The sequence below is a fragment of the Dipodomys ordii genome, unplaced genomic scaffold, assembly GCF_000151885.1.
Source record: "Dipodomys ordii isolate 6190 unplaced genomic scaffold, Dord_2.0 Scaffold21, whole genome shotgun sequence".
Taxonomy (NCBI): domain Eukaryota; kingdom Metazoa; phylum Chordata; class Mammalia; order Rodentia; family Heteromyidae; genus Dipodomys; species Dipodomys ordii.
This window is the reverse complement of record NW_012267237.1, coordinates 12,297,730-12,325,489: the sequence shown is the minus strand read 5'-3', so window position 1 is coordinate 12,325,489 and position 27,760 is coordinate 12,297,730. Positions and strand designations below refer to the sequence as shown.

Genomic DNA, 27,760 nt, shown 5'->3' with positions numbered 1-27,760 from the left:
GTTCCTCCTCCCCAAAAGAGACATGGGCTTGGGTTCCAGGGCAGTGTTTCTTTCTCCCGGGACGCGAGGATGGGCAGTATACCGGGCAGATCCTGCAGAGACGTTTGTCACCTAGCCACATTGTGTTCATGTTCCTCCCAGGTGACACATCTCTCGGGAGAGAGCGTTGTTATAATCAAGGAACGTAGACAGAGTGGCCAAAAGACAACAGAAATCTTTTTTCCAAGATCAAGGTTATGGTGAAGGCCTGGCTTACTCATAGTGAGAGAGTTCCTTTTGGCTGCAGGTCTTTAACGCTGAAACCTCGTGTGGAGAACGAAAACAAGAGAAGTTTCAGAGAATGCACTGGATGTGTTCCTGTAGGTTCCACCATTGTATACAACTGATATGCCTCTTCATCCACAGGACCAACTCCAACACACGGTTATTAAGTAACTGATTGCTTGGGGAACTCAAATTTTTGCATTGTGTAGTTTCTCAAAAGAAAGTATTTTACAAAGGAACTGCAGAAAGTGCCATGTAGAAGCCAGATATTGGCTGCTCAGGAAACTGCAATCTGTAGGAACATCATGTCAGGCAGTCTCAGGTAGAAAAGAACCTGGAAGATGCTTCCCACTTCCCATAAACTAGCAAATACCAGGGCTGGAAGCCAGGCCCAGGTAATAAGGAGCCAGCCAAGCAAGATAAAGCAAGTGCGAAGAGGCCCTGATTTTACATCCAGAATTACTAATAGTAACAACAACAACAACAGTAATAATAATAACAATAACACCATGTATTAAAAAATGGCAAAAAGGCTTCTTAAAAACAGATAAATAATTTAAAATATTTCTTCCATAAGTCAATATAAATAGCAGAAAAAATTTCTGAATTTTCAAAAGGTATATGAATTTAGAATAAGTGTGTATTGTAATGATTATACAAATAATTTTTAACGGAAGAGGCATGCATTATGTATAGGATTTTAGATACTACGAAGTGGTTTTGGATAAAAGCAAGACCTTACAGGTAACAATAAGATTTTTCTGATTACCAATAAAATTGTGGACATGGACTAATTGTGTTAAGACTGTATAGTATGCCTAAGGAACTTTCTAGAAAAGACAATTTCATAAGCAACATGACATCTCAGATTAAACCCGGTGTTTTAAACCATTTTCAGTTAAATTTGAGAGTATTATATTATTAGTAAGACTGAAACCAGAGCTAAATAGCAAAATTAGCTCTTTGACCTTCAGCCCAAGTCTCCTCAAATAATGTGATATACAGTAGCAACTGTTATTAGTGTTTGCAGATGCTAGTGGGACTCTTGGCATTGACCTTTTAGAATTATTGAGAAATAAAGCAAAATAAATCTTCATCCTAGAAATTCTAATCAGTCTTCTAGTTCCATGATCTTATTTGATGTCTGATCCTATCACCCTTACTGGGACCAAAAGTCAGGGCTTCCCACTCTGCAGAAAGCAGATCATTTATTTTCTTAGCAGGAGATCTCTCCCATGCCATTCATGATTCATAGAGGTCATGTTTACAGGGCCCAGTCTTTCCAATTCTTTCCAAGAAGCACTAACTTCTGCTTTATACAAATACAGTCTTAGCATTTTTTTTAATGTGACATAACCAGGAATGATCATTTAAACAGGAGAATCATCTTGACTTAGTGAATGACTTAAGACTGAAAGGGAAAACATGAAGAGAAAAGATGAAAAAAATCTCAGGAACAAGAGTCATGAAATTAAAATTAAAACTTAAAATTTGGCATCAAGAATCAGAAAGAAATCCTGAGAAAATAATTTAGAAGCCTGACCTTGCTCTTTACTGCTTGCATAGTTATTTTCTCCAGTTTTCTAGCTTTCCTTTCTTTACAACTTGAAGGCATTAAGATGCGTAGTATTTATACGTTACTTTGGTGAATGGCAACGGCTTGTACAACTACCTAGAGATAGTAAAAATATTACACAAAAGGGGTGGGGTAGGGTCAAGGGGAAAAGGGTGACAGATAAACAGTAGAATCGGGGGGAAATATAGTAAGAATCCAATGTATATCCTGCAATTTTAAGAAGAGTGAGGGATGGTGTAGGTAGGGGAGGGATGGGTGAGAATGTTGAAAGGGGTGACCAAGATATACTGTGTTCATAAACTGCTTTGTTAAAAGAAACTCCTTTGTACAACTTCTTAAAGATTATTTATATATATATATATATATATATATATATATATATATCTTCCAAATACTTTTTTTAGGTTCTTACCTTTTTTTAAATTTGCTCATTGTATATTTCCTCTTTACATGTTGATCTGAATGGTCACAGGTTTATTTGTGCTTTCTTTTCAAAGAACATGCTTCTTTTAATTACCTGCATTCCTGTATAGTTTCTCATTTTTTACTTCATATTTTTTTGTTTGTTTATTGGTAGTTCTAGGGATTGAATCTTGTACTTGCTAGGTAGAACTCTATTATTTGAATTCCATCTCCAGCCCTCACTGACTCTTGAAAAAGTTATGTTTTTGGGACAAGGTGTTGCTGACAATTTTACCTAGGCTGGCTTTGAACTCAAGATTCTATTGCCTCCGTCTCCCAGATACACTGGATTACAGGGTATACTACCACATCTGGCTCTACATGTTCTTTTCTTTTTTCTTTATATTTAACAAGAAATGTACTTAGTACCTTGCTTATGTAACTGTAACCCCTCTGTACATCACCTTGACAATAAAAATAAACAAAGACTTTTCTGTGGATGTCATTTTTAATATTACTGTAGATATTTCATTGCAAAAATAAATTACCAGATAATGGACAAATTAATACTCCTATTATACATTTCCTCTTATTTTATATCAAAACTTATATTGCTTCTAATAATACAATTTTCTTTTGTCTACCCACCTTTTAAAATTTTTATTATAAATATGAAGAACAGAGGAGTTACAGTTACATAACTCTGGTTGTGAGTACATTTCTTTTCAAAGAGTGTCTCCTCCTCCCTCATTCTTTCCCAATCTTTTCTCTTGCTACTTACCTGGCCAATCCCAAGTTGCATAGTTCATATTAACTCTTTTTTAAAATAAACATTTTACACATTTTATTTATTTCTTTCATGTTCTACCTTCTTCTGCCTAAGGTAACTAAAACCAGAGACTAGCATAACCATATTTATGAGTATAATGCAACTGATAGTACTCTACTCAAGTAAAATTATACATGGAATCTAACACATTCTGCTACTTTCAAATTTCTAATTATTCAAGCAATACTGTAGTATCAAAGCTACAACTATCGATTTTTATCATTCAATCACCTCAAATCACATGTATCTTTTCATAATTTTAATACTAAAGCACGATAATTTTTGTAGGAAATCTTGAATCACTGAAACACCCATTTTCACTTCCCTGCCAAAATTAGATCAATATATATTGGGATTATTTTGCTTTTGGTTGGTTTTGTTTGTGTTTGTGTAGCTTTTCTGACCATGATGCCTCTGCAGAAACACTCTATAAGGCCCATAGGAAAATTTGATTATAACCAAAGGTATTCTCATACATTTCCTTCTTGGGGGCTTCTAATGAGAAAATGCTCAAGAGATCCACTGTGTTTTTTTGAGTATTTCCTCATCAAAAAGCTGTATCTCTGATAAGTACATGGAAACAGCCATTTGAAAATTGGAACTGATACCTTTTAAGTTGGGGTGACAAAACAAGACAAACATATATGATTTAACTACATGGCAAATATGTGTTTTCTTGCTTTATGCAATGTACACACATGAAGTACCAATAAAGAAAATTTTGTTGAGAGAAAAATGTTACTGAGGAACATAATATGACACAAAATAACTTTTCAGGAAGTACTTTAAATATAAATGTATGTAAGCTTACATATATCTTTAGGGCTTTAAAATGTATAATCTATGGGATTGCTTGTAAATACCTTTTCTTTAAATGCCATTTTTAACTGTAGTGAATTTAAGAGTGACATTGGTTAAGAAAGCTGAGCTCAAAGGAGAAATATATATTATATTATATTACATTCTATTAAGGAAAACTTAAAGAAAAAACTGTTTTGAGAAGTATACTGGTGATTATTATTTTCCTTTAGTGCTGTATTATATTAAATGTGTTCATTTTACAATTACAAAGATACATCATTAAAAATGGTAATATGGTTATACACCATAGGATTTTTTTAAAGAAATCTGCATCCTGCTAAATAAACCTACATCAAGTGCTTTGACAGGTTTCTAATATTTTTCTTCTATTTTTTTTGGTCGGTCATGGGGCCTGAACTCTGGGCCTGGGCACTATCCCTCACCTTTTCAGCTCAGGGATAGTTCTCTACCACTTGAGCCACAGTGCCACTTCTAGATTTTGCTGCTTATGTGGTGCTGAGGAATCGAACCCAGGATTCATTCAAGGCAAGCACTCTACCACTGAGCCACCTTCTATTTCTTCTATTTCTTGAATGGAACTACAATTGCCTACTCAAAAACTATCTTGTCTACAGAATTGTTTTCCTACAATAAATTAGTTCATATACTAGAATAAGAAACTTCCAAGCATATATTCATCTAGTTTAGCTAATTGTATTATTATTATAGTATTATTATTATAGTCATACTAATGCTTAGCCAGCAAGACAAAGAAGATATAATTTGTGATTGTATCTAAAATTTACTTAAATGAATAAAAATAAATAATTGTTAGATCACAGAACAACTATTTTGTAGTATAATAGCCCAATAATTAAACTATTTTTTTCAGCTAATTGTGATGTAAACTATACTACTCTGTCATAACCCATTAACTTGAACTCTTCTCCTTAAGAGAGTAGTGGATATTGTTAATGATCAGTTTGTCATAATAATAAGAATCATTTTTCTCTGAGCCTATTATATGCTATTTTATATGCTGCCATCAGACATCTTTTTACAGAGATAAAGAGAGAAAAAGAAGCCTTGAGAAATATGCAGCATAGTTTAATTTTCTCAAAACATTTTTGAGTCTATACTATAGATAATCATTCATTATGATACTCTGTTTTCTACTTATATGCATTTGTTTAACATTGTAGGAATTTTTGGTCACTGAACAAGATGGATGAACAAAATAGTTTTTTGAAATCTATAACAAAGTTGAACCCAATTCTCTAAAGGCAAATCTCACCTTGAGCATTTGTAGTTCATTAAATATATCAATTATAAGACCCGACTCCTGAGGGGATCTCCTTATTCTATGTGAATACACCATTTAACAAGATCCTCAATAGGCTTTGCTATTTGAGGGATTTGTAAAATGTTGTTGCAATCATTTTAATCACAGCAGTCTGACAACAAACATCAAGAGAAAGAAACTGTCTTTACTGACCTAATTTCTGAGATTTTATTCCTAAATATGAGACTGATGAGTGAACCAAGAAAAAGAAACCATGTGTGTGTATACACACACATACACACATGTACACACACATATGAACACACACATATACAGATTTCCATTCACATACCTATAAAGCCACACAAATTATGAAGGACATTGACTAGTCAGCAAGATGCAGAAGAATAGCATCTAGTAAAAAGGTCTTGATATCCTTTTCCATGAGGTTTCAGGCCTAAATTAGCATGTCTTTGCAGGTAACATGTAGACAAATATATAGATGCATTCATGCATATGAAATCCTATTTCTATATAATTCTTAGAGAGGAAATCCTTCTAAATATAAACCTGAAATCTTCCTTATATAGTACTAAAATACCACATTGGAATTTTTTTCTTTTGCATATGGTATTTCATTTTTAAAATGTTCCATAAAGACTTCATCCTGTTCCCATGGCAACTGGAAGTAGAGTATTTTCATCACAACGATGGCCCTATACTTAGTCCCACTTGATTTGAGTCCAACCATAATTTTCACAACATTTATTGTTACTTTTCAGGAAAGGAAGAATGATGGAAAATAAAATTGTTCTTTCCTTCAAATGGTTTGTTTTTTCTTGGTTCTTTTTTCAGAAGATTTCCTACTCTTCATCTCTCTAGAGAATATCATGTGAATGTACAGGTTTAATTTATTTTCAGTTCCTTAAATTATTGTGTTCTTCCAATGCCATGTTTAAATTATCTCATTTAAGTTGTAAAATGCAAAGGAAGGCAGGAAGTGTGAGACACTCTAGAAATACTCATGGGAGTCAAGGATGTACAAAATTTATAAGCATAGGCCTCACACAATCGGGTGTTGTCAGGGGATGTATTTTACTTATGTTTATTTATTTAATTCTTCATGGTTTTTACAAATATTGTTGATTTTAATGAGTCTGGTAAAACCCATGTCCCAGGCCAAAAAGTACAAATAAAGTCAAAAGGAGCAGTGTTGTATCTACTTCTTCATGAAGAACTTTATTAACTTCTACTAAGATTAGAACTTTTCTGGGTTCTTCTGACAAGATTTTGTTTTTTTGTCGGTCGTGGGGCCTGAACTCTGGGCTTGGGAGCTGTCCCTCAGCTCTTCAGCTCAAGGCGAGCGCTCTACCACTTGAGCTACAGCGCCACTTCTGGTTTTCTAGTGGTTTATTGGAGATAGGAGTCTCACGGTCTCTCCTGCCCGGGCTGGCTTTGAACCTCGATCCTCAGATCTCAGCCTCCTGAGTAGCTAGGATTATAGGCGTGAGCCACCAGCGCCCGGCACAAGATTTATTTTAAATCTTAAAACACTTTCTCTTCAGTGAAGCCATTTAGGAGTTGTCACTCTTACCAGGTTTGCCAGCTTGATTCCAATCCTGATATATTCCTCTTCTTTTGGTCCAAACCCTCAGACTTTAAAAAGTAGCTTCTAGTTAAGGAAAGGTCATTTTCTCACAGTTCAGTTCTATGAGAAACTTCCATCTACCACTGAAAGCCATAGTCCAAGAGTGAAGCCATCACATGCTAGAACTTCAGGGCCAACTGGAAAGTCTTTATGAACACTCACACTGCTCGATCTTACCTAAAATTGCAGTCCTGAAAAGTGGCCTCTCTGTGCACTTTTGCCATGTTTAAAACAAGAGGGCAATGTGAAGGGAACTGAAGTTTGATCACCAAGAATCAGCACAATGAAAACAAATGTAATAATGAGCAGTAGAATTCAAATTAACAGATGTTTTAAAGAGATGGAGTGCCAGTATTCAGTTCCATTTTGAACAGCACTTTACAAAAGAACTATTTAAAAAAATTTTTTAAAAAGATTGAGGCAAAAGTAAAAGAAAAGAAAAAGAATATCTAAACCACTGAATGACTCCCTCCCCAGTTTGTTCCTTATAAACTTCCATCACATCTTCCCCCTCCATTCCCAGTTCTTTTGGAGGATGATTAACAGCAATTCTCTGACCTTCAAAGAGAAACCTGAGTGAATTCATTGAAACTCCCTCTTTGACAGTATGATTCAGTGAGTTTCTTGAGATGTGTCGTCACACACATCATTGTGATTCCCTTGGAAGTGAATCTCACTGCTATCCTGACCAATGTCTTTGAGTTTAAGATATTCTCCCTCCTTCTTATCTCCCAAGTCTTTGGTTGAAGGTTTTGCCTCCTGGTCAGACACGATGGCCGTGGCTTCACCTGGAGGTTCTTGCACAGTCGTGGCATCAGGCAGACAGAACCTTGTTCCATGCCTTATAAATCCATCTCCTTTCCCTACAGCCCCTTGTTTATTTTCTATTATAAAGATGATATACAGAGTGTTTGCAATTATATAGGTCAGGGAAAGAGTACATTTTAGGGGGGCAATGTCATCCCTTTCCCAGCCAATGACATAATATTATTCTTTCTAATGGCTGTCTAAAGGTCCATTGTGTACCACACTTTTTAAATCTTTAGGGCATCTGGGCTGTTTCCACAACTTGAGTATTGTAAATAGTGCAGCAATGAACACGGACGTGCAAGTGTCTTTATGGTAGCCTGGCTCATGATGTTCTGGGTAGATGCCCAGGAGTAGTGTGGATGGGTTGTAGAGAGGATCTTTTGCTAGTTTTTTGAGGAACCTACAGACCACTGTCCAGAGAGATTGTACTAGCTCGCATTTCCACCAACAATGCAATAGGGCTTGAGGTGTATTAACCTGCCCCTAAAATAGAGTCTAGAATCTGGGACTCATTGCTATGTGATTTTTCTGGATATTCCTGGAGATGGTGTAAATATTAAGCTAAGGCTTAGTACAAATGGAAGAAGGTGGTAGCTATTTCCACAGCTACTCCAGATGGATATTCCCGTAATAGCCATTGGAGGGAATGAAGAAAACTTGGAGACCTCCCCACTTCCTATCCCAAAGAACTGTCCATCTTTGGGCTGCACACAGCCTCCCAGAAATCCTCATTAATAGGTTTGGCTCCATCAGAGCCAATTTTTTTTCAATGAAAAAGTCCTCTCTTCAGGTGAATGTAAAAATGAGACAATTCTATACCATCGCATGCTTTAGAGCAATGGTACAAACAAGCATTTAGGCACAAAAGAGAAAAAAAATGTAGGGCTATTTCTGAGGGACATTAAATGTTCTGACCCATTAAAGAAAACTGGGGGAATCACGCAAATGTGTACCCCCAAAGAGTAGTCAGGAAAATAATTAGAAAGCTGTAACTGATAGTCATGCTCTGACAGGGATTTTCATGCTCAGATAGGCTGAGACAGAACGGTGATGCTGAGAGTACTAAGGTATGAAAAAACAAGTGTTCCCACCACCTCAGAAAAGGTTGGAGTCTAGGAATTTAAGGAAATCTCTGTGAGACTAGATTATGCACAAATCAATGTTGCTGTCCTGCCTTTGATATTGCAAAATTAAGCAAAGGTGAAAAGAAAACGACTATCCAGTATGGCTTGTTAAGGAAATACCAAAGTTCAAAACTTCTTTCTGGAGTAGATTTTATCCTAATTGGTACATTTTTAGATCTGGATATGTAAAAATAATTCTGGAGCCAATAAAAAAAATTGAGCAAATGATTTTAGTTTTATTTAATTTTTGCATGACAGGCTCAAATATTGGACAATATGCTACTTGGGAAAAGAGATATAAAGTGCACATTTGCATTTATAATAAGTGCTCTGCTCTGATGTGATAAAAGGCACTCTTGCGCAAATTTACCATTAAGTCTCAGCATTGTGCCTTCTTTGAGATGTTATCCATAATGAATTACTAAAATAACATTTTATCAAATCTTTAAAGCTTTCAAACACCCATATAATTCAAACTAAAAAGCCAGCACTTCAAAGTTCTGATAAAAATTTGAGTGTTTTAGTTATTTTGTGTAAATTCCTTTTATATTTCTCCTGCTTATCATGGATTCTGTTGCATACTTTCAATCGCTCAATTTTCAGTGTTATCTTGGTTACCTTCAGCGAAGTACAATGAGTCTAGTCAAGCTTCACCAAACAGCAAAAAGGGACAACTGAGATCCAGGACAGGAAAAACAAGGTCCAGAATATTCTCTGCAATTCTCCACAGGAACATATTAAATAGTCAATTATTTAAATAAAACCATCAGGAACCTAAAGTCCTAATATGAGAAAAGAAAAGGAAGGAAATATTTTAACTATTTATATAGCAAGATTATCATTGTTGGTTAAATATCATCAACAATTAGTACTCAATAAGTTTGGAAATACCTAAAACATTGTATTTTTATAATGATATTGCTACAAACAATTTATATATCACTTATATAATAATGTATTACTTATATAACAGAATAGCTACCATGTGGAGTCCAGATAAAAGACAAAACAGATAGGCAAACTTAATCTTGTGAATGAACACACATATACATATAAATGTGTTAAAAAAAAAAAACTTGTGGACCCACGAAGCTGTAGAGTTGTACTGAGTCAATTTGAATTGGTTTTTGTTGGCAGCTATAACTCAAATATTTCTTTTTTAGGCATCATTCAATATATTTCTATTAATCTTCCATCTGCATGCAATTAATATCTTGCTTATTCATTTAAACATTATAATAAAGGGTCATATTGTCCTAAATAAATGTGTTACAACAAAACCTATCTATAGTTCTTGTCTGATTAATAATTAGTATTCTAATTATTGATTATAAATATTGATGCTAAATAATTAGTATTGTGAAGGAATATTTCATTCCTCCTAGAGTTGTGTAATTGTAAAACTGTCTCCTAAATTATTTTTATTTAATAGAGAAAGTTTCAAATCAAACATCTTAAGTCAAAGAGACAGAATTGATTCTTAGCATCTGTGCTGTTAAATCCAAAGATGTTAATTGTATATCAGTTCAGTCTATAATATAAAACAGAAAGCCTGAGCACACATATAGAGCATTATACATTTCCTGATTTTTAAAAATCTATATTAGAGAGAAGACCAATTCCAGAAAAGGGTACAGAAATACTACTTAAAATAAAATTACTTGGTGATACATAGTGTTATAAAAACCCTAAAGTTATTTTAAGGATTTATTTTCATTTTGAAAAAGGACTCATGCATGTTTCTGAAGGAAATCACCTTTCCCTGTTGTATGATATTTTCCACTGACAATGAAAGCAAGAAACGAACAAAATATTTTACAAAAAATATACTTTTGTGTTCATGTTAGCAGATAATGCCTACTTGTTGAGAGATATTAAATGTATACAATATGTTATTACTGTCTGTTCTGAGTGCCAGGAAAAATCATTTCAATGCCCTGTAATCAGCAAATGTCCCAACATTTCTTCAAATATTGGAAGGAACTCTAACCCACCATATGCTGCTTTAAAAGTTGAAAGGAAATAAAAACTGTGTTTGTCCAGAAAATCACACTAAGCAACTTTTAAAACAGCCAACCCATTGAATCTTGCAACAACAGCTCAATATCCTAGAGCTGTAAAATATATTAAATATATATGCAGAATCCAATTGTTCTCTAATATATAGTAAATATGTTGATACCTTTAAAATTGAAATTTTGGTTCTTTCAGAATGAGTTAAAGTTTTTCCACGATTTCAGTGTTATTAAGTCAGATTTCTCAAGCTACAAAACTTCTCCTAAATACATAAAGTGACCTAGAGAGATTTGTAGTGGCCAGACATCTCAACACATTGCAAACATCTAACCCAGCCGCTCATTAACTACATGCATGCCATCTCCATTAGAGCATTATACACATATATATGTACTCAATCACCACACTCACAAGGATAACCAAGTGTACATTAAACAATATTCCATATTGCAAGATCTTCTTGTTTTTAATTCAGTCCTTAAACAACATTGCATATGATTTCATGCCTTTGTTTTCTATAGCCAAGTATCAATATTCAATGATTTCTCATTAGTAAAGAAGAGTAGTCCTTTAAGATGCTGTCCTGTTCTATATAAATTTGCTTCTTGGTTATACTACTGTGAGGAAACAAATCCAATGGTTTTGTAAGTTACCCTAATAAAAGAGAGGATTAAACTGGTGGTTAATTATGTTTGTAACTAAGAAAGCTGGGCATGGAATTTTCCCTTACATTCAGATATGGATCAATTTGATTCCTTGTTTTTCTTTACCCTCATGCCAATCAATAGGAAATTAATGGTGGAAACTTTAAGCATCACACACTGAAATATTACAAAAATATAACAGCTATAGTCATGCCAGTAGTCCATAGTAAATTTTACAAAATGTTATATTATCGCAATTTATAAGTTACTGTTTTAGTTCTTTTCATAGGAAACTGTCCAAGTTAGGATAGAAAATAGTAACAATAAAAATGTTGTAATAAAACAACTACAAAATACAAATTCTGAGACTTGATGCTATATGTTTTATACAAAAACCAGTATTTTTCAGGAATTTTCCTTATAAACAGATTAGCTTCACTCAGTGATTGCAGGGCAGAGACAAATTGATTCCTTAATATATCATACCTCATAAGCTATAATTTTATTACACTGAAAATTGTATTCAAAGATTAACAAACGTATTATTTGCCAAATTTGGGCAATACGTTTTTATATTCTATTTTATTTTTATCTTTATGTATATATTTAGTATGTCTACATGTGCACTCTAAAATACACTGCCAGATATTCCAGCAAAAGCCTAAAATCCCATCACTCAGGAGGGTTAGGCAAGTTGATCCTGAACTCAAGAATCACCTAATAACACGTCTCTATCTCATAAACAAAGAAGCAATAAATTTGCATTTGTCCATGAAAGACAGAGTGTAAATAGGGTAAAACATAACCTGGAAGCAGAAGTGTAAAGACATTGTCAACCCAGAGGATGGCTCTCGGCTCTCTTTGCCTCCAGGTTAGCACAGGTTAAGGAGAGTTGCATTTCCACCATTTTTGCCTCAGATCCTTTACCAACTATTTACATTCTCAGGGCAGGGCTGCATGGAATGATTTCTTGGTCCAATTTATTTTGTTTCTATTCAATACACTCTAATGCCATATGAAATAATTTGCCATCATCATGTGTCAATAACTGAGAAAATGAATTTAGAACTATTACATGGTTAAGCATTGTTCAGAGGATTTTTTTTAATTCAAAATGGTAAGATTGGCATCCAATCTGGAAATTAGCAAATCCAAAACCTGTTCATATAACATATTACCTTTAGTAAAAAAATAAAAACAAAAAAATTATGCCTTGAAAATCATTAAGTAATGCTTGCACTGATTCCAAAGCATATTTATACATATATAGAATGCTGTTTTAATCATATGTAAATAACCTGTGTCCCTATTTTGTAAGTAAATACTTCCCTCTCCCAACTACACATGACAAACAGTAGTGAGTTCTGAATCCTTAATGGTTTATCTTTTGCACAATGTCATGTAAACACATACAACTGAAGAGCTGTAAATTTAGTACTATTTTTATGTTGTCAGAGATGTAGTGTACATCTACTGTATTGTATAAATCCATAATTTCTTCCTTTGAAATGGAGATAGTATGTTATTGTAAATGTATAATATAGTTTATACTTTCCCTTGTGAAAACAAATCTTGAGTTTTTTAAGTTTGGGTTGATAATGATTAAAGAGCTATAAACATGCTGAATTTTGAGTTAAACCTATTTTTCTATTGAGCATTGCAAATACTTAGAAGTGTCAGTTAATGAGTCAAGCCATATCAAGATCGGCAAACAGCTCTGTAACGTTTCCATATTTAACACCAGCTAAGTTAGCACTGAGCGAAAATTTTGTTGCCCCTTTGTCATTTGCTGATATGTTGTGATGATGTTTGCTTTTGCTGCTTACGTGCAAGTTGACACATGTCATAATATAGTTTTACCTTTCAATTCTTGTTAAATGTGAAGCAGAGCAGCTTATAGTTTGATTTCCTGCTAACAACTTCTCTTATCCACTGAAGTTTGAAATTTTAGAAATCAGCTTGTTTTGTAATTGGTGAGCTTTAAGGACCTAAAAAGATTAAAAGCTAAAATAATTCATATTTTATTTTTTAAATAGGAATATAAATGATGTCATATAAGTCCAGTAATAAATATGTTATTACATATAAAGTGCTTTTCACAGAATGGCTACTCTATGCATTTTATATTTTACTGTGGCTTTTTCTTCCAGGAAAATCCAATTTGCCTCTATTTAGGATGCTTTCTGAAAAAGCAAGAAAATTCTTTAAAATTGATGTACATGGCCTGGGAAGATGGCTCAGTGGTACTTGTCTTGCATGCATGAGGTCCTGAGTTTGATTCCACAGTACCACATAAGCAGAAAAAGCCAGAAGTGGCCCTGTGGCTCCTGTGGCTCAAGTGGTAGAGCGCTAACCTTGAGCTGAGAGCTGAGGGACAGTGCCCAGGCCCAGAGTTCAGGCCCCACAACCGGCACAAAAAAAAAAAAAAGTTGCACAGGTAAAAGACATAAAATCTTTTTCTTTAGTTGATCAACAATCATTAGTTTCTACTCAAGAAAACATACAAGCTATTGAAAATACACGTAGAACAGTCACCTTCTGCACCACAAAAAAGAAAAAAAAAAACAGCCATGTGAATGGAGATTAAAGTGGCTAAAATAGGATGTTGAATTTAGGAGATTAAGAGCATATTGTTAGTTTCAATATCCAGAAAGATATTATTGTAAAATAATCATCTGGTAACTAAGCTACCATTTCCTTATTAAGATAAACCGAAGTTACAAAAAATAAATGTCTATAGCTCCACTTTATAAAGACAATTGCACCAATATCCTTGAAGAGTTCTCTGAAGTATTTTTTGTGGGGCTCAAAAATAAAAGTTGTGTGATAAGAGACTTTCATCTGCCTGTTTGTGTCTCATCAATGGGAAAATGGTCAATTTGCTCCTCAAGTGAATGGAGCCATCTCTCTGTAGTGCCCTGCTTACTGCCCTGTGGAGATGAACACATTCTGTCTACAGAATGATGAAGACTCTTGAGCAGTGTCGGAGATTACCAACAGTTTCTCTGTGTCCATCACAATAAGATAATAAAAGACTGCTATTCTTAACTTCACCACATAATGAACAGGGCTGCTCATCTGCATTTAGTATTTTCAATCATTAACCCACTGGTGAAAATGTATGTGTTGAACAGACAATATTAGACATTTATGCTAAATATACATTTAATAATAAATTTAATAATAATTTAATAATGAAGAAATTTAATAATATTAAATTTAATTTAAATAATATTAAACTTACATATGACTGTGGCTGTTTTGCATATGGTAGAGAATATGAATATGCATGTAGGTGCAGATGTGAGTATATTTATAGGTTTAGGACCTGAATTTTTGTGGTCTGGATCTTAATATTCTCCAGGTATGTAATGAAAAGTGTGTGATGCCACTGGGAAGAGGTAGAAACTTTTGGAGATGAGCCTTGGTGGAATGGAGTTAGGTTATCAAAGCAAGTAGAAGAGAAGCTTCTGCAACCCCAGCTCTTCCTGCTATTGGATGTGTGAACAGCATGAGTTGAATTGGCTGCTTCCACTGCCTGCACCCATCATAAATCACTGTGGCACTTAGGGCTGAAAAGGTCAGGTGACTAGGGACCAAAACCTCTGAAACAATGAGAAATATATGCTTTTCTTCTTTTTAAATTGCTTATCTCCAATATTTTCCACATCAACCGAAAAACAGATAAATTCAGTAACTCTGTAAGGTGCCATGCAGTTTGTGTTAAATTGTGAAGTTATTCATCAATATAAACAGAATGAGATCTTGTAAAATCTGTTAACAGTAAATACCAATAAAGACCTGCATTCCTTTTTTACCATCTAAATGTGAATAGCTCAAGATAATTGTAAAAGTAAGGCATAATAACAAAATTATGAGCATTATAGCTTCTGGATTTGTTGGTGTTAAAAACTTTGCACTATATTCACTCAGGTGTGTTTGGATCATCTAGAGCTACAACATTGTAGAAACAATTCAGAATGCCCTCATATTTAGCAAATGATTTCAGATTATTTCACTATATTAAAAAAGTGAGATTGTTTTCATGGAACACAATGAAGAATTTTTCTATTAAAAGAAGCAAAAAACCTGGAATGTCAAGAAATACTTCCTAAAATAATCATTTGCAATGGTTATTGAAGATTTACAAAAATATTGAAACATAAGGATTTTAACTCAAAATCTAAAGCAAGATGTCAGGAATTTTTCTTTATTTCTTGAAAGAGTAATCTCTCAAGTGTTCTTAAATAATTAGTCTCAGGTTTTCTGAAAACACTCATTAACATCATGTTGATATAAGAAATCAGTGAAAAACTGCAAAAAGTAACATCTACATTTTTGATTCAGTATACTTTCCTTGGGTAATTTTTGATAACTGAATGTCTACTTTGTGATAAAAGTAAGATTTCTGCCAAATTCTTCTGACAGATTATTTTTGAAGATAATGCAATATTTTGAATAAAAGGATATGGATGTCTCAATTACTAAGGAAAACACAATTATGAAACATTCTGATATGTCAGTCGTTATTTTCATCACCTGTGAGAAATAGAGGAACAAGAGATGCAATCATTACCTTACTCATGTAACTGTAATCCATGGTACATCACCTTTAAAACAAAATTAAATATTATGCAGCCATTAGAAATGACAAAATAATGGCATTTGCAGGGAAATGGATGGAGCTAGAAGGAATCATGTTGAGCGAGGTAAGCCAAGAGCGAAGAGACAAACGGTACATGGTCTCCCTGATAAGTGGATGCTAAATCCAAAATGTTAGGTGATATGACAAAACTAACAGGACTTAAGAAACAAAGAACTCCTGCTCATCTGGTTGAACCACTACTAAATATCCCCATGCTGCTGATCACATGTATGGTGTATAACATGTGAACACTGTTATATATTACAGACTGTGATAGACAATTTGCTCCAGGAAAGTTAGAATGAACTTGTGACTTAGAAATTATGTAATCACTTAATCACAATAAAAAAAAAGAACTTCGGGGAAGGGAGGGAGGGAGGGGATGGTGGGGGGAAAACAATGGAGGGGCTAACAATGTTCAAGAGGAAGTGTACTCATTACCTCACTCATGTATCTGTAACCCTCTATATAGTATCTTTACAATAAAAAATATATATATAAAAAAAACTAAATTAAATTTTTTAAAAAGTAGTAGAAGTACCAGAAAAAGGGCACGGTGAGTTATAAGATAGCTCACATCTTTAATCTTAACAACTCAGGAGACTGAAATCAAAGGAACCTGCTTCAAAACCAGCCTGGGTAAGAAAGCCTGTGGACTTATCTCCATTTAACCACCAGAAAAACAGAAATGAAGCTGTGGCTCCAAGTGATATAGATAGCACTAGTCTTGAGGGGAAACCAAAACAAACAAGAAAAAAGAAATCATGAACAGTGCTCAGGCCCTGAGTTCAAGTCCCATGACCAAAATTTAAAAAAAAAATGTGTAAGAGGAGATTTTGCCATTTTGTTTGTAATTAGAGGAAATAACCACAGAGCACCAATACATAACATGGATTTGGGATTGTCCAGAAAGTTTATATTCTCTGAGGAAATATTATAGAAGACTAAAAGAACTTTTCACAAATTTCACAAACAGTCCAATTTATGTTGGGTTCTCTGTAGTATATTTATATCTCTAGGCTTTTTAACACCAAAGCAATTTTGCAGTCCAAGAACAAAAGATTCTGGTTCAAAGGTTTATATGCATAACATCTTTGCAATTTTTCTTTTGATCTGTAGCTATGAAACACATCTACAATGAAAAGTTCACTCAAATACAAGTTTGCATGTGTTCCGTACCAGAAAGAATTGTTAAAAGTGGATGTACTTAGAATGTGAAAGAATTGAAGAAGAAAATATTCATAAAACATGTCAGATACAAGCTAAATTAGATTGCTAGATGGTCACTAGCAAGTATAAATAGTCTAAGATGTGAAATTGTTTTGCATCTGAAAATACTGTTGTTTAAATAAAAACCAAGTTATTTGTGACACACACATATATATAAGAGATCTCTTTCACACAGATTTTATATGAATATGTCAATGTTCAAACTATCAATATTCACAAATAAACATATTATTTACTTGAATCTCAATACTTATGAGAAGATAAAAGCTGGATGAGAGTAAATCTAAACAGAAAGAATTTCAAAAAACGCTCAATCTCAACTAGGGCTTAAATGTGGAAAAACATCATTCATAATCACAATCATTCATTGTCACTTTACCTGTAAGCTCTTTATTTGGCATGAAATAAGACAGAAAGAAGTGAATTAATCTTTGTAATGATTTTAATAATTGCATATTTTGAAATTTCATTTATTTCTCATTTTCTACTGTCAATAATAGAGTACTCGGTGGGAAAGAGGATAAGATAGTCATTGACATGCTCTCCTTGGCATCACAGATTTAACATGCTTCAATAACTTGAGTCTTGCCAAAATTGACTCTAGAGACTAAGAACAGGAAACTCACATGAAGAAATGCTCATCTTCAATTAGTTCACTGACTTATTAGGAAAGGTAGAAAATATTAGCTACTTTAATTCTAATTGGGATTATAAATCGTATCTGGTTATCTATCTCCGTCTGTTTTTCTCTTTGTCTAAGAAATAGAGCAAATGTTGAACTTGAAAAATGTTAAATGCCATTACTAGACCAAATCCTAAAAATTGGCCACTTCCTATGATATTAGATAGACTAGATTTTCAGTTTTTGATGCTTATTTATCATTTTGATAAAAATAGAAATAGTAATTATCTACACATCATATTATTCAGCAAATATACGGGAAACATTGTCTCATATTAAATAGCTATAATTACTATCCACATTTTTCTTAATTCAAACTATATAAAGACATCTTGTTAAAGCATGATAGTATAGTATTTATATTTAGACACAACTCAAATAGTTCAAATTCTGGCTCATTGCTAAATACTTGACCATTTCTCTAGGCTTAACAGCAAAAACTAGGATCATATCCTGCTTTATTTGCTTTTCTATCTTATTTCCTAGTAATTTTTATTTGTTTGCTCTTATTTGTTTTTCATGAGTGCTACCATATACCATATATTTTAAATTTTAAACTTAATTGTATCATTCTCTTGTTTAAAAATATCCATGAAAACAATGAGTCTTTGGGTTAAATTTAGAATTTGAAGTACAAAATTTTCTCTGGAAGTAAAAGTGATAATTTGATATCTCCTGGATTAGAATCTGGTCAATGATGCAACAGCAAGAGAGGAAGCGGCGTGGGAGGAGAGGGAAAAAGTATGTTTAATTAATTTTAAAAGAAACAAAACAATTTTTTGGCTGAATTCATCTAATTTGGGGAGGGAAGGAAAATAACAAAATGCTTAAATAAGGATACAGGTTGACCCATTCTAACAATGAGATTTACAAGACACTATGTTGAAAACAAACTTTACAACTTTGGAGAGGGGTGCAGGAAGAGTTGGAGAGATGGGGAGGGAAGGGATGGTAGGGGAAAAACAAAGCAGGGGGTAACAATGATCAATAGGAAATGTACTCATTACCTTACTCATGTAACTGTAACCCCTCTGTGCAGTATTTTTACAATAACATTACAAAACATTAAAAAAAATAGTGTAAAATTTTCTCTAGGAGTGATTACTTATGCCCCTGCTCTACAACACTCACAGGTCAAATTGCAAATTACAAAACCATGACTATTTAATCTTACATTAACCCACCTCAAAATTCTAGGCCCTCTGTGCTGACCTTTATTTGCACCACTGTTCCTTCCCTTCAACACAAGAGGAGAGTTTTCTTTCCTCCATATAACCATGTGTATTTATTGCTTTATATTTTTAATAAAGACTTTTTAATGGGGTGAAATATCCTATTGCAGTTTCTACTGACACAGCCTAATGAAACATTAAATAGAGTATAGTTGACAGTAATCAATACTCTATTATATGTTCTTTAAGGGAAGTATTGCATATAGTCCAGTTTACTACAAGACATAGAAGTAGGACAAAAATACTAACTATATTAGTTGCTATTCTATGCTAAAATTAAGCACTCTTATAATGAAAGATTTCTTAGATAAACATAAAGATGGATCATAAATATTCCCTCTATGTCCTCACCTCTATATATATACATTTTAAATGAAACCTATTTCAGGCATTGCATTTTCCTAACATACATTTGTCATACTGACCAATCATAAAGAAACTTCTAGTTATTGTGACAAAAATACTCACAATAATTTATTTAATATTGAATAAAAGATGAATTGATATGGGAAAAGTGAAGGATGTCTATGTGTGTGTAATTATGTGGTAGTATATTCTAGCTATTTGAAATCATTCTTTCATCAGATAATAAATAGTATGCAAGTTGGTTATAATATTATGAAGAATTACTATTTTGTGCCTTTAATAAGCCAGTGTTAGTCTAAAGCAGTTCTTATGCCCACCTCATTTGTTTAATATTTTCCTTTAATTTAGCTTATAAATTAATGTGATAGAGTCTTAATTTCTTGTCTGAGTGAATCTCTTAGGACTGATACTCTTCTCACTAGCCATAGCTAGTTTCAGTGTTTTCAATTCAGCCAAGATTTTAGTTTCAAATATTATTTTGTTAAACACTTAGTATCACTCCAGTGAATTGCAACATGTTAGGAAAACATGGTCTGAGTCAGAGATGACTTATCTGCCTAGCACTTAAAACCAATCTAAAGGGAATGCATACCACACACACACACACACAAACACACCTCCTCTTCCCATGGCTAAAATACAGTTACTAACCAAGATTGCATGTAAATGAGGATTCATAGGCAGGATCACCATCTGTCCACAAAGTCCTTCCTGATTTATCTGTCGAAATGTGATAGGCTTAGTTAAAGCAAGCAATACCAGAGGGAAAAGCAACGAAGGCAGCTACCTTCTCTCCATAACAGAGCAAGGCAACACTCACTAATAGGACTTGGGACCTGTCTAACCTAATCACAAAATTCTCAAATGGTTTCTCAGCGGTCTATCCATCTATCACTGACACTGCTGAATCCTTCAAATATTCTATGCATGAATAATGTTTAATCCTTTTTCTCTATTCAAATGACATTTCTTGACTTCTGTAGATCACAGGCAACTTCACTTAAAGAAAAAGAAAAAATGATAGGAGGGGAGATCTTCCAAGTGCAATTGCTTTTAGCTCCAGCAATAAATTATTACATAGCACATAATGAGAGAGTTTGTACACTAAGCTATGTGAGATACCTCACTTCTAATAGAGAGATTAGAGTTGCTTCCAATTCACTGTAAATACCTTAGAATGTGTGCACACCACATGCATAAACCAGTTTGAATTCGTAGACAGCTGAAGAACAAAAGTAGCAAAACATTAGCATGGTATACATTAAAATATCTGGGATGCACTTATACGTCAGCATAGGCATAACTTAAACTCTGGTAGAAGTTTTGTGAAAGTTAAAATATAAAACTTGAAATTTATATGTGAAATAATAACTAGAATAACATTTATAATATACACTGGGGAAATTGCCTCAATCTCCCTAAATATGTCATATTCAGGACCCTTACAAGACGAGATGGATTTTTAACTTCATGCTGTCACTCAGCTACTGATCAAACAGGTCTCTGGATCTTACAGACCCGGAATTCTGTAACACACATCCACATGTCCCTGCAAGGCATCAATAATGAAAAGATAGGTGATACATATAGTACAAGAAATTTTATAAAAATGTTTTCAAATTTCAGATAGGAAAGACATGTTAAAATTAGGTGTGAAAAAGATAAAAAGGATAAAATTATGATTGTAATAAATTAAAATGTAAATTTTTGTAAAATGAAAAATATGAGCAAAGTTCATCCAAAAATTATGTGGTTAAGAGTCATGCTTAGAATTTATACAATAGTCTTCAAATTAATTAGAAAATAAATATTTCATTTAGCACAGTATAATTTTACTGTATAGATAAAAATCAAGAAGAAATAATTTCCATTTTTGTCTATATTCTGTTCCAGAAAATTAGCAACCATTTACTTGCAGAGAATAAACCAAAACAAAATAAACACACACACACACACACACACACACACACACACACACACACAATGAAGTTTTACCTAGGGACAGAACAGTTCAGAGTGAAGGATACAGAGAGATTCACTCATTGACAAATCTGCTAACTCCCAAGGCAATTGTCAATCTGACAATGACAAGTTATATTTTGGATTTAGTAATTCATACTGGAGAGTATCCTGGAGACATTCTAGCTGTAAAATTCTCAGTCAAATGAAGACTAGATTACTTGAAAGAATTTGAACTAAACTATAACAATTCAGAGAACAATTTTAAGGAACCTGAAAAATAAGTTATACTCTTTGACTTTTCAGTATATTAATTTTTTCTTCCTTTTTGATCAGCATAAACTAAAGAGCTTCATTGTGAAACTTGCCTACATACATGTAATGTACTTTTGATCCAGTTTATTCCCTCTACATTATTCCTTTTTAACACCCTTGCCCCTTTTATTCTGTTGGTCATCAGACTTGAACTCTGGCCCTGGGTTCTGTCCCTAAGCTCTCCAGCTCAAGGAGAACGCTCTACTACTTGAGCCACAGCACTGCTTCCGGTTTTTGGGTGGTTTATTGGAGATAAGAGTCTCACAGACTTTCCTGCCTGGGCTGGCTTTGAACAGCAATTCTCAGATCTCAGCCTCCTGAGGAACTAGGCTTATAGGCGTGAGCCACTGACGCCCAGCTTTAAGAGTTTTTAGTGTGTTTCTTCACGCTATTTTCACATACATATGCTGCTAGAATATTCACCATCCAGCACCTTCTCCTCTCCTTCCACCACCCAAATCAGTTCCCAATTTAAAATCGTGGCATTATTATTACTTAGTTTTAGGTCTAGCTTATATTTGAGTAGAAATACTTAACATTTCTTTTTGAGCTGGAATGATTTGACTCAACAAGCTGCTTTCTAATGTCATCCATTTTCCTATTTAGAAAAACACAAAGTAGTGTCAATATTGTGTATTAAATCCAAACTGATCAGTAAATATATGATTGAAAATGCTAAAACAAATAGTCAATTGAAACATCAGAGGACCTGTTTAGATAAAAATTGAAAATGAAATCTTTACTGCTTATCCAATCAGCATTTTTTGCTGATCTTACCAAGTATCTTTAAGTCTCACATCTTGGACTATTCATTCATCTGTATTAGTTCTCTGTATTGTTTAGATAGCTGGCAATTCTGAAATAAGATGTTGAGGATTGCAATCTGAGGCCATTCCTAGTGTTTCTGTAAGTAAAGAACAATCTTGCTTAGTCTTTGCTACAAAAATGGCAGATTTACAAATTCCCTGGCATCTTCTGCACACATTTCAGTGGCATTCGACCTCTTCAGGTCATCTGTAAGAGACTTGGTGGTCAAAGAACCAGAACAAAATATTATTTCCTTGGCTTTTGTTCTTCAGTTTTTCAGTAATAGTTATTTTACCCCAAAGTGCCTTGCATCCTGTGTTAGAATCCAAGGAACTGTTGTGATCCAGGGAGCTTGTCAGAAGAGAGGTCACTCTTTCTAGCTGTCCCTCTGTTTCATATCACACCCTGCACAGGTCAGCCAAATTAATTAAGCAGTGTAAAATATCAGTATTTCTTAGAGGAAACGTATACAAATGAGTTGAAAGGATTTTAAAAGTATAATGTAGTAATCCTAGCAAATAACTGAAGTAGCTTAATATTACGAAATAGATTAGGAGAAAAACTATTACAAAGGACACAAGAGTTATTTTATAAAGCTTCATGACCCTAGTCATTACCATGTCATTGTGAATCTAAGGATTTATGCACTAAAGAGCTACAAACTATATTAAACTTATGCTGAAAAAATTGCAAGAAGAAATAAAATATTCATGATTTTAGTCAGATTTCAATACTGAAGTAGGCCCTAAGAGGAGACTCGAGCTGCTACAGCTTCTTTCCAGGCTTTGCCTTTGTTTCAGGGATTTTAGGAAAAAAAAAAACACGTCTAAACAAGGTTAACTCGACCTTGGCTTCAACCAGCCCAGTTCTTGGAATGGAAAGAATGCCTCTAGGTCCCCCTCCCCTTAACAACCTCACCCACCTTGATTGTTCAGTTAACGACTGACCCATAAAACGTGCTTATAGTAAACCCTGCCTTTTGCACATGCTTATGGTAAACTCCACCTATTGACCACCTGTGTGTGGTCTGGTATGACCCCATACAATCCTTTGTCTGTGTTAAGATCCCATTGGTCACCTGTGCATGACCAGGCTCAAATTCATGGATTTTGCCTTTAAAAACCAAAGAATGGGGGCAGCTTGGGATCACAGTATCAGCTCTGGAGCCTGTGCTGCGGCCCTGGCCCTTCAGTGTAGGAACCTTCTCAATAACGTTGCTTCTCTATTAACAACTTTGTTGTGGTGGGCTCTGTCACTCTGGACAACTAGGTGGGCTTGCCTGCCTGAGTAGGGGTCGTCCTACTACAAATGCAAAATAGTAAAAGGAGCAATTATACAAAACGAGTAAGACTATTAGAAGTTTGAATAACATTATCCAAGTAATTAACTTAATTGAGGTTTATGAAATACTTTACCCAACAAGGGTAGTATATATTGGCACAGATTTCCCAAGGAAGAAAGGAAAAGTCACCATTACTGATTGTTCAAACATTAGAAATGTAATTAAGAAATACTGAGACAGCACTTTGTCCAAAAAGTTTAAATGACATAGAACATTATTTAATAGATACAAGTCTCACACAAATTTAAGAAGCAATAGATACATAATCTGTATCTATTAAGGATGTTAGGAATTAAAATCTTCTAAGAACAAACAAAATTAACTCCAGATGATATTTCTCATGAATTCTGTCAAACGTATAAATAATAAATAATACCAATTCAACAATTTTGAGGAAAATAAAACATAAAGAACTACATATCAACTCATTTTGGGAAGCAGTCAAGAAATCTTAATTTTTTGAGTATAGATTTAACTTTCTTAAAAGAGAAATGAGATCTAAATTCTATATAAACATATATGGAATCTATACATAAATAAACATCTCAACTCGAGTATCCCATAGGAAAGGGAAGATTTCAGTAGTGTAAAATGTTAAACAATTAACAAAATGAATACCAGGAAGCTGGGATGTGTATCATGGGGGGTGAGGGGAGGGGTGAGGTCAAGAGGACAGAAGTAGATGAATGGAGAGGGGAAGGCCACCCAATGCAGTCATCAGACTCAATTTGCATGTGTTATAAAGGAGACAGGTCAATTGAGGGGGTGGGTAGGACTGGGGAAGATGAGGGACATGATGGAAGGGGTGGCATTACTCAAGATGCAGTATACTCACAAACTGACACGTTGGATTGGAAATCCTTTGTACACGTACTTAAAAATGATTTAAAAATAGATGAAAGAAGCACCTCTCAATTACCTAGATACGCTTTCTACCACACACAGATGTCGAAAACTGGTGTCAGTGCTGAGGATTTCAAAGCTGCCCTCCTATAGTCCTGTCGTTCCTTTATAGAGAAATGGGGTAGTTACATGTGACCTTAGAATCATTCCCATGATTTTAAGCATGTGTGTGTGCACGCGCACATGTGCATGTTAGGTATATGGAGAGAGAAAGAACGGTATATGCTATATGGAGATATATAGATATTTGTGGTACGAAAGAGAGAGGATACCTTCTCCCTTCTTGGTTATCCCTGCCTCATATCATCCACTGGGGAGCCAGACTGCTTCTGAGATTGGAGCCATTCATTCCCAAGATCTTTAACGAAAGCATTTGCAAAACCCATATGTTAATGAGTTATTAAACTCATTAATTTAAGATGGACTCAGAAATATTCTGGGCTTTACTCTTTCCCAGATAACACTGGGCAAAAACAAATAGGCTCCCAGAGTCAGGATGACTGTCAGAGAGAGATAAACTCAACACAGGTCTACGGAGAAATTCACAGAGCCCAGACTTGCCTTGGATTCCCTATCTTCTGCTTTAGCCTTCTGAGTGCCTGGATTACACATGTGTGCCATCACATCTGGCTCAGATTATTTTGTTGCTGGTTTTGCTAGGTTGACAAAGAGAACTGCCGGCCAACTGTTCAAAATGTTGCTTGCATAAAGTTAAGAAAAGAAAGACAAAGCATTAACTTTTTAAAGATTAGCGGTTCCAGCGAATCTGCTGATCAAGAAGTAGTAGAAAAATTCATTGATGAGTCCAATAACAATCTGATGCCAGACTTGTCTACCAGGCTGATGGAACGAGGCTGCTTCAGCATTATTGGCTCACACAGACAATGACTGCCTGTGGTATCTGAAGTTGATGACACCAAATAAAGTGTGCTGACGCAGGAATGCAAGAGGTCTGGTTTTAAGTGCAAATTGGTGTGATAAGCAAAAGAGAATACCTATCTAGTTAAAAGTCGATTTCCTTGCAGTCTATTACTATGCGGTCAAAAGGCATAGGTCATTCATAGAACAGACTTTCTAACTGGTTTCAGAGATTCATGGCTATTGGAGGAAAGAGAAGCCAGTTCATGGGTAGGAAAGCTTATTCCTGGCCCAGTGTCCAGCTCACCTTCTAGCAGTGAGGCACATTAAAAAAATGTTCATGCTGTACCCTCACCCAATGCGACTTCATTAACTCATGCTGATTACCAAGTAGGCTTTGATATGGAGCAAATGAGAGGAAATGGGTGGGTGAGGATGTTGAAATGTGTGACATTGGTGTCAAGATATATTGTATTCAAAGCTGCTCTGTTAAATAGGAACTCCTTTGTACAATTATTTAAAGAAAATAAAAACCAAAATGACATATGATGTATTAAAAGACAAAACAAAAATGTTTGACAGTGGAAAAAGGCATAGGTGGGAAAGAGTTTTAAAAGGAATTTGCATGAAGCAAGGCAGACATACTGTTACCAGGACTTAGAAGAAGAGATCAAAATGCACAGGTGTATGCCTGACACATTTTCTAAGCAGCAATTATTTTCATTGATAACAAAGAGTACATAATTAAATGTATCACGTGAGAAAGAAATATCTCACCTCTTAGGCAATTATACTAATTCTCAAGTATATTTTCAATCAATTTGCTTATAGTTTGTTTTGTAGAACCATTTTAATTTGTGTTATTCTGGTTTATTTCAAAACACATTAATAACTACTTTAAATTAGAATTGAGCTCCATATTTAGCATAATCTACAAATTAGTCTGAGGGAAATCTCACACAGAAATTTTTGTGTCTACATACAAATGTGTAAGGAGAATGAATTCCCTGTGTCTTCTTTGTTCTTTTTCTAGTTGTTATTATTAGGAAGTAGTTAGAAATCCTTGATGAAATGTAGGAAGAAAAAAGTATTTAAGGATAGGTTGGTGAAAACATTTCATTGTAATAATAGCAGCATAATACACTTCCAAAAAAAGATGGGTTAAAGACTGGAAACAAGATTCAAAGGCAAACTGGAAATTGATGCAATCAATCCATTCCAAAGAACCAAAAGACAGGTCAGAAGTGATCACTTTGTGTGGGTCAATGTGTGGGAGTTGCAAAACAAAATGAAGCAATAAAAAATGACTATGAAACAAATAAGAACAAGTGAAGTATTTTGGTCAGCACCATAATCAACCATATGCAAAGTACAGAGCAAATATTCTTGTTTTAAAAAGATATCCAACATAACATCTTATTCATATCATTGTTGCAATGGGTCCACCTATATCCCTATTTAAACAATTTGTTTTTTCCCTTCCCCTCCACAAATTATACCTACATCAAATATAGTGAAAACAGGGCTTTACCGTGGGGGAGGGACATACAAAGCAACAAAGAAATATAAATATGTAGAAACAATCCCAAGAAAGAAAAAACATTTGAGTCCTTATCTCGGGGTTCATTTCGCCTAACATCAACTTATCTGACCATTTCTGCGTATCTCAGACATATACTAGTTATTGTAAATAAGGGAAACCATGGAACCTATGTTTCTTTGGATCTGGCTTACTTCACTTAATATAATTTTTTCTAAGTCTTTCCATTTCCTAACAAATAGGGCAGTCATTCTTTCTGATGGAGATATAGAATTCCATTGTGTATATATACCACATTTTCTTGGTCCATTCATCTACTGAGGGGCATCTGTGTTGGTTCCATCTCTTAGCTATGGTAAATAATGCTGCAATAAACATAGTTGTGCTGGTAGCTTTAGTGTGGTCTTGTTTGTGATCATGTGGCTAAATGCCCAGAAGTGGGATTGCTGGGTCATAGGGGAGCTCTATATGGAGTCTTTTGAGGA

At 34.3% G+C, this 27,760-nt stretch overlaps 1 pseudogene; it reads right to left on the bottom strand.

Moving 5' to 3' along the window:
- Window positions 1-1,894: 1,894 nt before the first annotated feature.
- LOC105983832 overlaps window positions 1,895-27,760 on the bottom strand; it is a 197,548-nt pseudogene continuing 171,682 nt past the window's right edge.